Below are 9,556 nucleotides of genomic sequence, written 5' to 3'. Positions count from 1 at the left end.
TTTTTCAAAGCCCCGTGATTTGGAGGTTTGCGTGACAAAAAAGGGTCTTGTGAACACTCCAGCCCAGAGATTTGGCATAAAGAACCTCTTCAGCACTCTCTTTAGATAGATTTGCTCTATTGGGCAAGTTTCACTTCCCACCAAAGGAAAAAAAACATTTAAAAATTGACTTTTATAAATGAAAACTACAAGGAATAACATACAATTCCAGCAGTGAGTGATACTTATGAGTATTTGTTATCATTAAATATATAAAAGGCACATTCAGGAGGAAGGAAGTTTTCGTACAAACAGGAGACTTTTCTATGGCTTTGTGTGTATGGGGTTGAAGTACACACCAAGTACCTTAGATAATTTCAGACCAGTGTTTATTGTTGGGTAAGAAGAAAAGAATACCTCCCTCATGATGTTGTTTCATCTGTCTCTAAGTTATTGTATTCATTAGCTAAAAGGGGAAGTGGGGCCCAAGGCATCTGTTTTGCGTGTTAAGCACATGATGGTGAGTGAAGGAGAAAACCAAAACTTTTTGTGGAAAGCCGTAGAGCACCTTCCATTAACTGATAGGTGAGTTAAAGCAAAGGGTGGAGAAAAATGTCCAAAGAATAGGGCTCATGTCACGTGCAGGAGAATAAGAATGGATCTCCCTTCAGAATTGCTCCAGTCCTAAAAACATATGTATAATACGGCACATTTCCGAGACAACATGAACTTCACATTTATTTACTTTTAACAAGTAAGCCTACTCTGACTAAGAGACGTTTTTTGCAGTAATTTTCAGTCATTGTTTCAGTGTGAAACCTTTTGGTGGGTGTCAGATTTATATGTGACAGCACAAGATCCCTCTCACATTCTTGTCCATACACATTTTACTATTTAGAGTCCCTCTCAACAGTGGTGTTAGGGTGAAGACACTTGGCTAGCATTGTTTGGAGGGACCTCCACACCTTAGTTGTCCTCACACTTGTGACAGCAATGTCTTTCCTTCTCATTATCTGTGACTCAGTGTCCCAAACCTGCAGTACCAGAACACTTTCAAGCTTTATGGCTGTTCCTTTTCTTCTGTAAATGCTTATTCTTAGTAAGGATAGTTGTTAAAGTGTACATAATATTAGGTTAGGATTTTTTTTGTTATCATTCTTTCTCCCACCCTCACCCTGTATTTGTTTCTTCAAAGGTTTGTCTTCCCATCAGGTTCTACCTATAAATGACCCTGGTAATCTTCCTGGATGAAGGATGAAAAGCTTCTAAGAAATATTCTGTCCTTATGAGGTCCCTTCTAACCCAAAGCATTCTATGATTCTGTAATATATGGTGTCTTTTGCAGAGGGAGTATGATTAATAAGTTATAAGAAAGCTGAGAACATATGCATGAATTATTTTTAATGGCAAAATCCATGTGTCATTTCTGAGACTGTGGAAGACCAGGAACAATTACTTAAAGAGAACTTCGAAAGATCATCACATGATCATCCATTCCTTCTTGTCACATTGCCCACAGAAATGATGGAGTAGTTCGTGATTAAAAGGAAGGCATCTAGCCCTAAAAGGAATAATTTTTCCAGCATTTCTTCCGGACAGGATAGTGCAAGGCCTTGGAAAATCTGCCTGTTAGCCCACAAAGCTCCAGCTGCCAAATTACAAATCTGATGACTTCTGACTGAAACATCTCCGTAGTGCTGCTAAGGCACACAGTACCAACATTGTCAGTAGTAACAAGCCCACCATGAAGGTAATTGATTGACCTCCCTCAGTACAAAACAACATTTTCCCTCTACTTCTTTATTATCTTCTACACCAGACACATTACAACTAACCCCTGTGCAGATAATTTCACCACACAGAACTTCGACTCAAGCCTGATGCAACAGCTAGAATTCAAATGAAGACAACATGGGAACCTACAAGGTGTGGGAAGATTATGGAGAGTTCCAGTATAGGGCAAAGACTCCAAAATGTTCATCTACAGGTATGAATTATGGCTTTTCATTAGGCCTCCTTAAGACTTAAACCCCAGGAGCAGATATCAGCCCTGCTGCCTATTCCGAACATTCTCACAGAGCTAATAATAAGCTATATAATAAGCTATATAATAAGTCATATATATATATATATATAATATATATATATATATATATATAATAAGCTAATAATAAGTCATGAGTTAATAGAATATCCATCCTGCCTCATGACTGATTAAGCAACGGAGTGGAAATACTGAATTCACGACCTTTGACTTCCACGTCACGTGATTCAGCATGCTGCACATAATCATCATTTCAATTCATGTGCCTGTATCACCTTCCCAGACACTACTTAGAAAAAAAGAGTTCAGGACCCCACAGAAGTCATGTTATCCTTAAGTAGGAAGGAACCAAAAAAACCGTAGAGTATCTTCTCTTCATGTAATATTTTAAACCCTAACAACTAATGCCTTGTTTTCAAGTGTTATAATACCATCTGTTCAGATTTCAATAGGCTCAGTTAATTTTCCCTTAAACTAATACAGAAGGGCAGGGTTGTTTTTTTAAGAGATTTTATTATTTACAGATTAATTCTATTTTTATTCCACTTGTTTGGTCTTCAGAACACCTTACAGAATCCCTCAATGGAAAATTCACATGTGATTGTGAATGTCTGATGATCATTCAAGGCCAAAATGACACAAACAATCTATTCCCAAACTTGGAAATAAAAACAAGGAGGGCCAAAATCCTTGCCGTAGTTTATCTGTGTTTGCTTACAGAGAGGATACATATGCAGCATGTGTCAGTCCACAAAATATCTGGCAGGCCACATCCACCTGCCCTTATTATCTTCATGCTCCAGATGGGGAATTGAGGTGTAGTGAGGAGGAACTGAAGAGGAAGTCCCTTACCACACCTGGTCAGACCAGATTCAGTCTGGTCAAAATGTACAAATGTGGGGGAAGGATCATGCCTGTGCTAAGGAACTTTTCAGAGAGCTTGTAACCAACCTTCAACGTGCTTCTGCTAAGCATATGCAGCTTTGGGTTTTGAAGGTAACTGGACCAGATGCAACTGGCTTGTCAAAAACACAGCAAAAAATGTCCTGACCCTGGTTTGAACATAGTTCCTCTTGGTTATATTAGTGGAGCTGTGCCAGTTGGAGCGCAATTCCCTCTCTGAAAGTCTTCAGACACAGGTGATGAGGGAAGGCATAAGAACAGGTCAGGAGATACTTCTCAGCTACATTCGCCCTTGGATTTTGACTTCCAGAGTGAAAGATGGTGTCTTTGCAATTAATAAGCCTTTAAAGATATATTTTTTTAATTTATTGAATAATTGGCACATTTTCTTAAAGCATACAGGTACAAGAGCAACTCTAAAAAAATTTTTAAACAGAGACACAGTTCTGTTTCCCTTTGCCCAAACACATACCTCATTTCCTCAAAATCACCGAATGATTTATAAACAGAAAATGATTAGAAATCAAACCTAGAAACCAACAGCTAGCATGGAAAAAGTTAGAGCAAACTGATAGGAGTTTGGGGTGGGGGGTGGGGGGATTGAAGAGCTCTATTTTAACATGATGGAAATTCTTGACTCTAGCTAATGGCTCTAACTGGGGGTAAATGGGTGTAAACAAAATGCCGGGGTGCAGTGCATTGGACCCAGGCAATGATACACAGCCAATGCCCAGAAGCTGGCTCATGGGTAGGGTATTTCAAGTCGGACCACTGCTCATTTGCACTCTGGAAAGACTGCTCTGCCTCCACTGTTGTGTCCTCAGTTGCATCAAAACGAAGCACACAAAGTTGGGCTGTGCTTGCATTCTTTCTCCCACGGTATAAATCAATTGCGTTACGCGCGCACACACTCAGTTTTTCGTCTGTTATCACTTTCCTTTTCTTTCGTTACTCCTCTTTCTTTCTTTTCCTGTAATAAATCATGATGAATCTTTTCCTGCAGTGTCCTCACTATCTTATTTCCTTTTTCTCCATATGCAAATGACAGAGATAGCCCATTATTCTTCAAATGAGAAACAAAGCCAGCCCTCCTGGACACTGACAGAACCGTCCAAGTTAGGAGACCCAAAGTGACAAGTGATGTTTAAAGAAGAGCATCTTCTAGAATATGAAGTCTGGAGAGTCAAATGTCATTTGAGGATTTGGGAGTTCATTTGCCTTCAGCCATATGCCTTTCTTCATTCATTTTAATTCATTATTTGTTGAAAAAAACTCAGGTTACTCAGAACAATTCTCTAAAAGGACGGGAGTTGATCCTCCCTACTGAGGACACAACTCGATGTAAAGAATGAAAGACTTACGGCAGTTCTCTTTTTTTTTTTTGATACTTACTGAAGCTTGATAAAGCAGAACATTTTTGTGAAAATATTCACAAACAGACATTCTTCAATAAAGAAGAAAAATTCTTCAACTCTCACCTGGAGTGCTGCATCCAGGTCTGGGGCCCCCAGCACATGAAGGACACGGACTTATTACAGCGAGCCCAGAGGAGGCCACAAAGATGATCAGAGGGCTGGAGCAGCTCTCCTGTGAAGACAGGCTGAGGGAGTTGGGGTTGTTCAGCCTGGAGAAGAGAGGGCTCCAGCAAGACCTTACAGTGGCCTGCCAGTACCTAAAGTGGGGTACAGGAAAGCTGGGGAGGGACTCTTTGTCAGGCAGTGCGGTGATAGAGCAAGGGGGAATGGTTTTAAACTAAAAAGGGTAGATTTAGATTAGATATAAAGAAGGAATTCTTCACTCAGAGGGCAGTGAGGCACTGGCACAGGCTGCCCAGAGAAGCTGTGGGTGCCCCATCCCTGGAGGTGTTCAAGGCCAGGCTGGATGGGGCTTTGGGCAACCTGGTCTGGTGGGAGGTGTCCCTGCCCATGGCAAGGGGTGGAACTGGGTGGTCTTTATGGTCCCTTCCAACCCAAACCATTCTGGGATTCTATGATTCTATGAAAAATGTTTAAAGGAATCGAACCCTTTTACTGTTCACCTCTGTCACAACTGGCTCCTCTCATAATTACTAACGCAATAATGAAGATGTTTTTCCTTTTCCTTTATCTCAGTAAAGATATGTTTTTCCCTTTTGGCAGTATAACTGTGGGGGACAACTTTAAAAGGTCTTGCCTGCCCTGGAGATGTCCAAATTTGTGTACAGCACATCTTTATGTGGAGTTTTTTACTGAGAATCCTTTATCTTCTGCTTACACACTGTCACTCCTGAGGGTGAAAACTCAACAACTGCAGTGCAATACCATGTCCTTAAGATATTCATAATGACTTGTGGCTGAAATGGTGATAAGTTTTGTGAACTCCTGTTTGTGAGCCTGACATGAAATTCAGCAGGCTGCCAGCACGAAAGGCAAGTGCACCTGGTGATGTGGGCGCTGAATCCAAGGTCTTCACTGGGCCAGTTTGGCAATTCCCTGTCTCTGCTGTGAATTACATGGATTAATCCCGGAGCTGTAATGTGCAGACTGACTGGGCAAGCCTGAATCTAATACAGGGGGAAGGGTACTTTAACCAGCAGATAGAGAAAAGAGCATTCTTCTTGACGGAGGCAACGGGTAACTCAACTGTTTTTAATCTGAGTGCAGATGACCGCAGTGATACCACAAACACACCACATAATTATACAATAATGGTTTTCAGGAAAAAAATCATTATCAAGGGGACGCATGCACTGATGTTTAGGAAGTCAGATACGAGGATTCCCACGATTGCCTGAGATGAAGAAGAAAGACAACATAGGTCAAGCCTAGAGAATCCTATTCTGGGTGTATACACTTCATCACTGACATTGGTCTTCACAGTCTTCAGTGGATATTTTATAAGAAGATGGCTGAACTAGAACTATGTATTTGCAATAAATAACAGCATTGAGCTTACTGCTGCCCTTTACCATGTTCCACAATTTTTTAAAATCTGTTTCCCATTGTGTAGTCACACTCTTTATTTGGAAGCCTGCTGTCTCCAAGGATATGTTTGCAATCCTTTAACCTTTAGATTTCTTTCCCTTTTCCCTCCCCCATGCTTGCTTTGTCTGGTACACATTGTCCTTCCCTTGAATTTCCTGGTCAGGTGGATATTTGGGGCTATCACCTCACACCTACTTCATTCTATCCTAAGTGCTAGTTTATTGCAAACAACCCACTAAACACCTGGCTACAGAGGTAGAAACGCAATTATCTGCAGAAAAGATGCACAAAGGGACAGAAGCAGTTTTCATGCTTTCTGTAGGATAAAAACTAAACCCTCAGCTGAGTGCATACAGATTTTCCATTGAGCCTTTTCTCAGCTGTCTGTGCAAGAGACGTTCAAAGAAGCCTCTCCTGGTCTGAAGCTGATGCTGTTCTTTATGCCTATGGACTGATCTCACTGTCCTACACTGAGGCTTTCTGTCACACTTATTTAGACTTTCCCAGATACAAATATAAAAAGGGGTGGTATGTTTAGGCAGACCCTCAAACAAGATGTCTCTAATTTCTGCCTTCAACATACGTTTCTATAGGTTTTCCTATTCTCTTGCCCTTGATACAGGTCAGGATAGAAGTAAACACCCCCTCTTTTTTTTTTTTCCCTCAAATTTCTACTTCCACCATTCAGACAATGATGTGGTGCGTTTCAGTTGTGTTGTTAGGCTTCCACTGAGAGCCAGAGCTGTGCAGGCGCACTCTGCAATTAGGCAGAAATCAGTGACTTAGACCACTGGCATGCTTCGGTACACTGTGCTTATTTATTTTTGCTAAGAACTGGAACAGAATGGACACAAAGGCTCACAGAGTGAACATCACTCCCTCCTTCCCAGCACAGACTTTAAGACATATTTCTTGTTCTGCTTTCTGGAGATGTTAAAGCTTTTTTTTTTTCCTCTTGTCTGGAGCATGTCAGAGTGGCTCTCCTGGATCTTTGCTTGTCTGTACTATGTTGCCCCAGATCTTTCAACCATTTCTTGTAAGTGGTCTTTCTGAAACCTCTATTAATTCCTTTCTACACAACAGTGCATGTAGTTATTTATTGACACAACATACACAAAACCTCACTAGGACCTACTAAGAGCATTGTGTTCGCTGTTTTCCTCTGATGCTGTCTCAAGCCTTTCCCCTCCACCTGGCTACTTATTTCCAAGGAAAACACAGTCACCCAGTATCTTGAACGCTGGCAAATTTAGTTAGATCTGTCAGGACAGTTGAAGAAAGCACGTGTGAAGCTGTAGGGATAAGGCTTCCCCTCACTCCCTCTCAAAATGTACTTGTATATGCTCCCACAGTGCTGTAAGTGAACTAAACTCTTGTACCCCTCTGGCTCTCAGACTTGCTTAATCTCAGTTTATCTCCATGATGATACGCCCGCCATTAAATTTCTTTCAGAATTAAGGTCACTTCATGTAAGTCTCCTCTCATTTTCCTCCCAAAGTGAATACAAACCTTTTTTTTTCCTTTAATTTTTGATAACTAAGATCAGCCCCTTGTCAATCTACTAATTTTGCTAAAATGCAGTAAGTTTTCCCTCTTCTCAGACACTTGGGATAACCATGCCTGATGTTTGCATTCACAAGCCAGCTAGTCATGCATCATTACCAGGCTGTCAAATCTAATCTCAGTGTTGGTGAAGATTTTGAAAGACCAAGCTCAGCACATTGTTTCATTAACCAGAAATCTCTCCCACTCTTTATCTTACATACTAGGCATTTTTTTTTCAGAATACAATTTCTTATTTTGTTTTGCTAACAGTTAGCAAGTTAAGGCACATACAAAGAATTAGAAGTCCTTAAAATATTCTAAAAATAGATGAGGGAGGCCTACAATTGCTTGAATATCTGCAATGTAGGACTAATGTTAAGCAATCGTTTCAAATTGGATTAAGAATCCATTGTTTAATAGAACTTGATGATCTGGTAGAAGCAGTGTGCTGTCATGTCAGGGCTGGGGTGGCTGACCATACATACTGCTTGTGTACAGAGTGGCTGAGGAAAATCCTTCTAAACGTTACAGAAAAGAGGGAAGAGGTGAGATTGCCTTTTATTTCACCTACTCAAGACATTGCATTGGTAAATATTATGCAAACATATAAAGGGATTTATTAAGGCAAAGCAATTTAAAGGCTAAAATGTCCTGAAACAAGTGACTGTATGAGCAAATCTGCAGCTGAATGGCTGAATAAGCACCTGGATATCACAGTAACAGTGTACTGACCAGCTCTAGCTCCAACACAGCTATTGCGGTTTTGGTCCCCTGAAATCTTAAACTTTGTGACCAAATCAAATAACTTGATCTTCTTTTAATGAGTAAAATCCTTTTCTGTCTTTTATTTTCCAGTTTCACCCACATGGGACATGTTCATGGATTCCTTCTATTTTTCTCTTTGAAATGCTCAAGAATGTTTGGTGTCAATTTTTCCAAGAAGTAGAAAACTTTCCTTAAAAAAAAATCCGTAGAGTTTACAAAGTGGAGTCTTTCAGGCGTGTTTTGGTTCACTGGCTGGTTTTTAATCTAACAGTCACCTGACTCACATTCATGTACTCTACTGGTGTGTAACCTGCGCATGTGGCTTACTGATACATGACCTATGCACGCTCAGTTCATTGAGTACAGACCCTTTCCTCCCACCTAAAAATGTCCTTGATTCATAAAACAAACAAACAAACAAACAAACAATAACAACAACAACAAAAAAAACCAGTCTTGATCTATTCAGATGTTATTAAAGGAGAAATAAAACATGCAGTCCAGAATGTTTCTTGTACATTTTTATAAGTATATTTTTCAGCAGATTAAAAGCAAAACCAATGACTTTTTGGTGCAATATTTGTCAGCTGTAAAGTTAGCGGCATGTTACCATAAATACACATGTTAAAACACCTCCAGACATCTGCTTGAAATCTGGGAAACCTCTTTTGGGGAAAGCTGTGCTTTACTGTAACTACTATTATTACCCTGCCAGCTATTTAAGAACAGTCTTCTGTCAAAAATGTAGGATGTAGGAGCGAGAATCCTGTCAGAGCACTTAGCAAAACAGAATCAGAGCCAAACTCCCACCCTGACTTTACAGCAGCCTTGTGGTCTGTAGGGCTTTCCATCCTCGGCTGGTTAAAATCTGAACGTTAAGAAAGAACCCACCTTATCTGCAAGTTTTTAAGTTTCACACATGGGGATTTTTTGTTCTCATTTGGTCAACACTTTCAGAGTTTGCTAGCATCTTAGTTCTCATTTGTGTTGTGTGGCTTTGGCGGGCTGGTGGAAATGCATTCAAGAGAGTCAAAGTTTTGTTATGAGACATGTGGGTGAAGGCTACTTTTGCTTTCTAGAGCTGTCAGAGCAAGCAGCAAAATGTTTCATAAACACATGACGTTTTCACCTCCATACATGTTTTTCTCTTTTTGAAAAGATTACACGTATGCTTGTTTATATAGCAATACAATCTGTGCTTGTGTGATCAACAAACCATTATTTCTTTCATTTCTTCTCTTCCATGGCAGCAATGGTAGCATGGGTCAGGCTGGATTCCTGCTGTAGGAGACCTAACCACTTCTTCAGACTCCCTGCGGCTGTACCTTGGCATTCTCTCAGCTTACTTCAGCCTACG

Source organism: Anser anser, assembly GCF_964211835.1.
Source record: "Anser anser genome assembly, chromosome: 5".
Lineage (NCBI taxonomy): Eukaryota > Metazoa > Chordata > Aves > Anseriformes > Anatidae > Anser > Anser anser.
The sequence above is the reverse complement of the archived record's forward strand: the minus strand, read 5'-3'. Positions refer to the sequence as shown.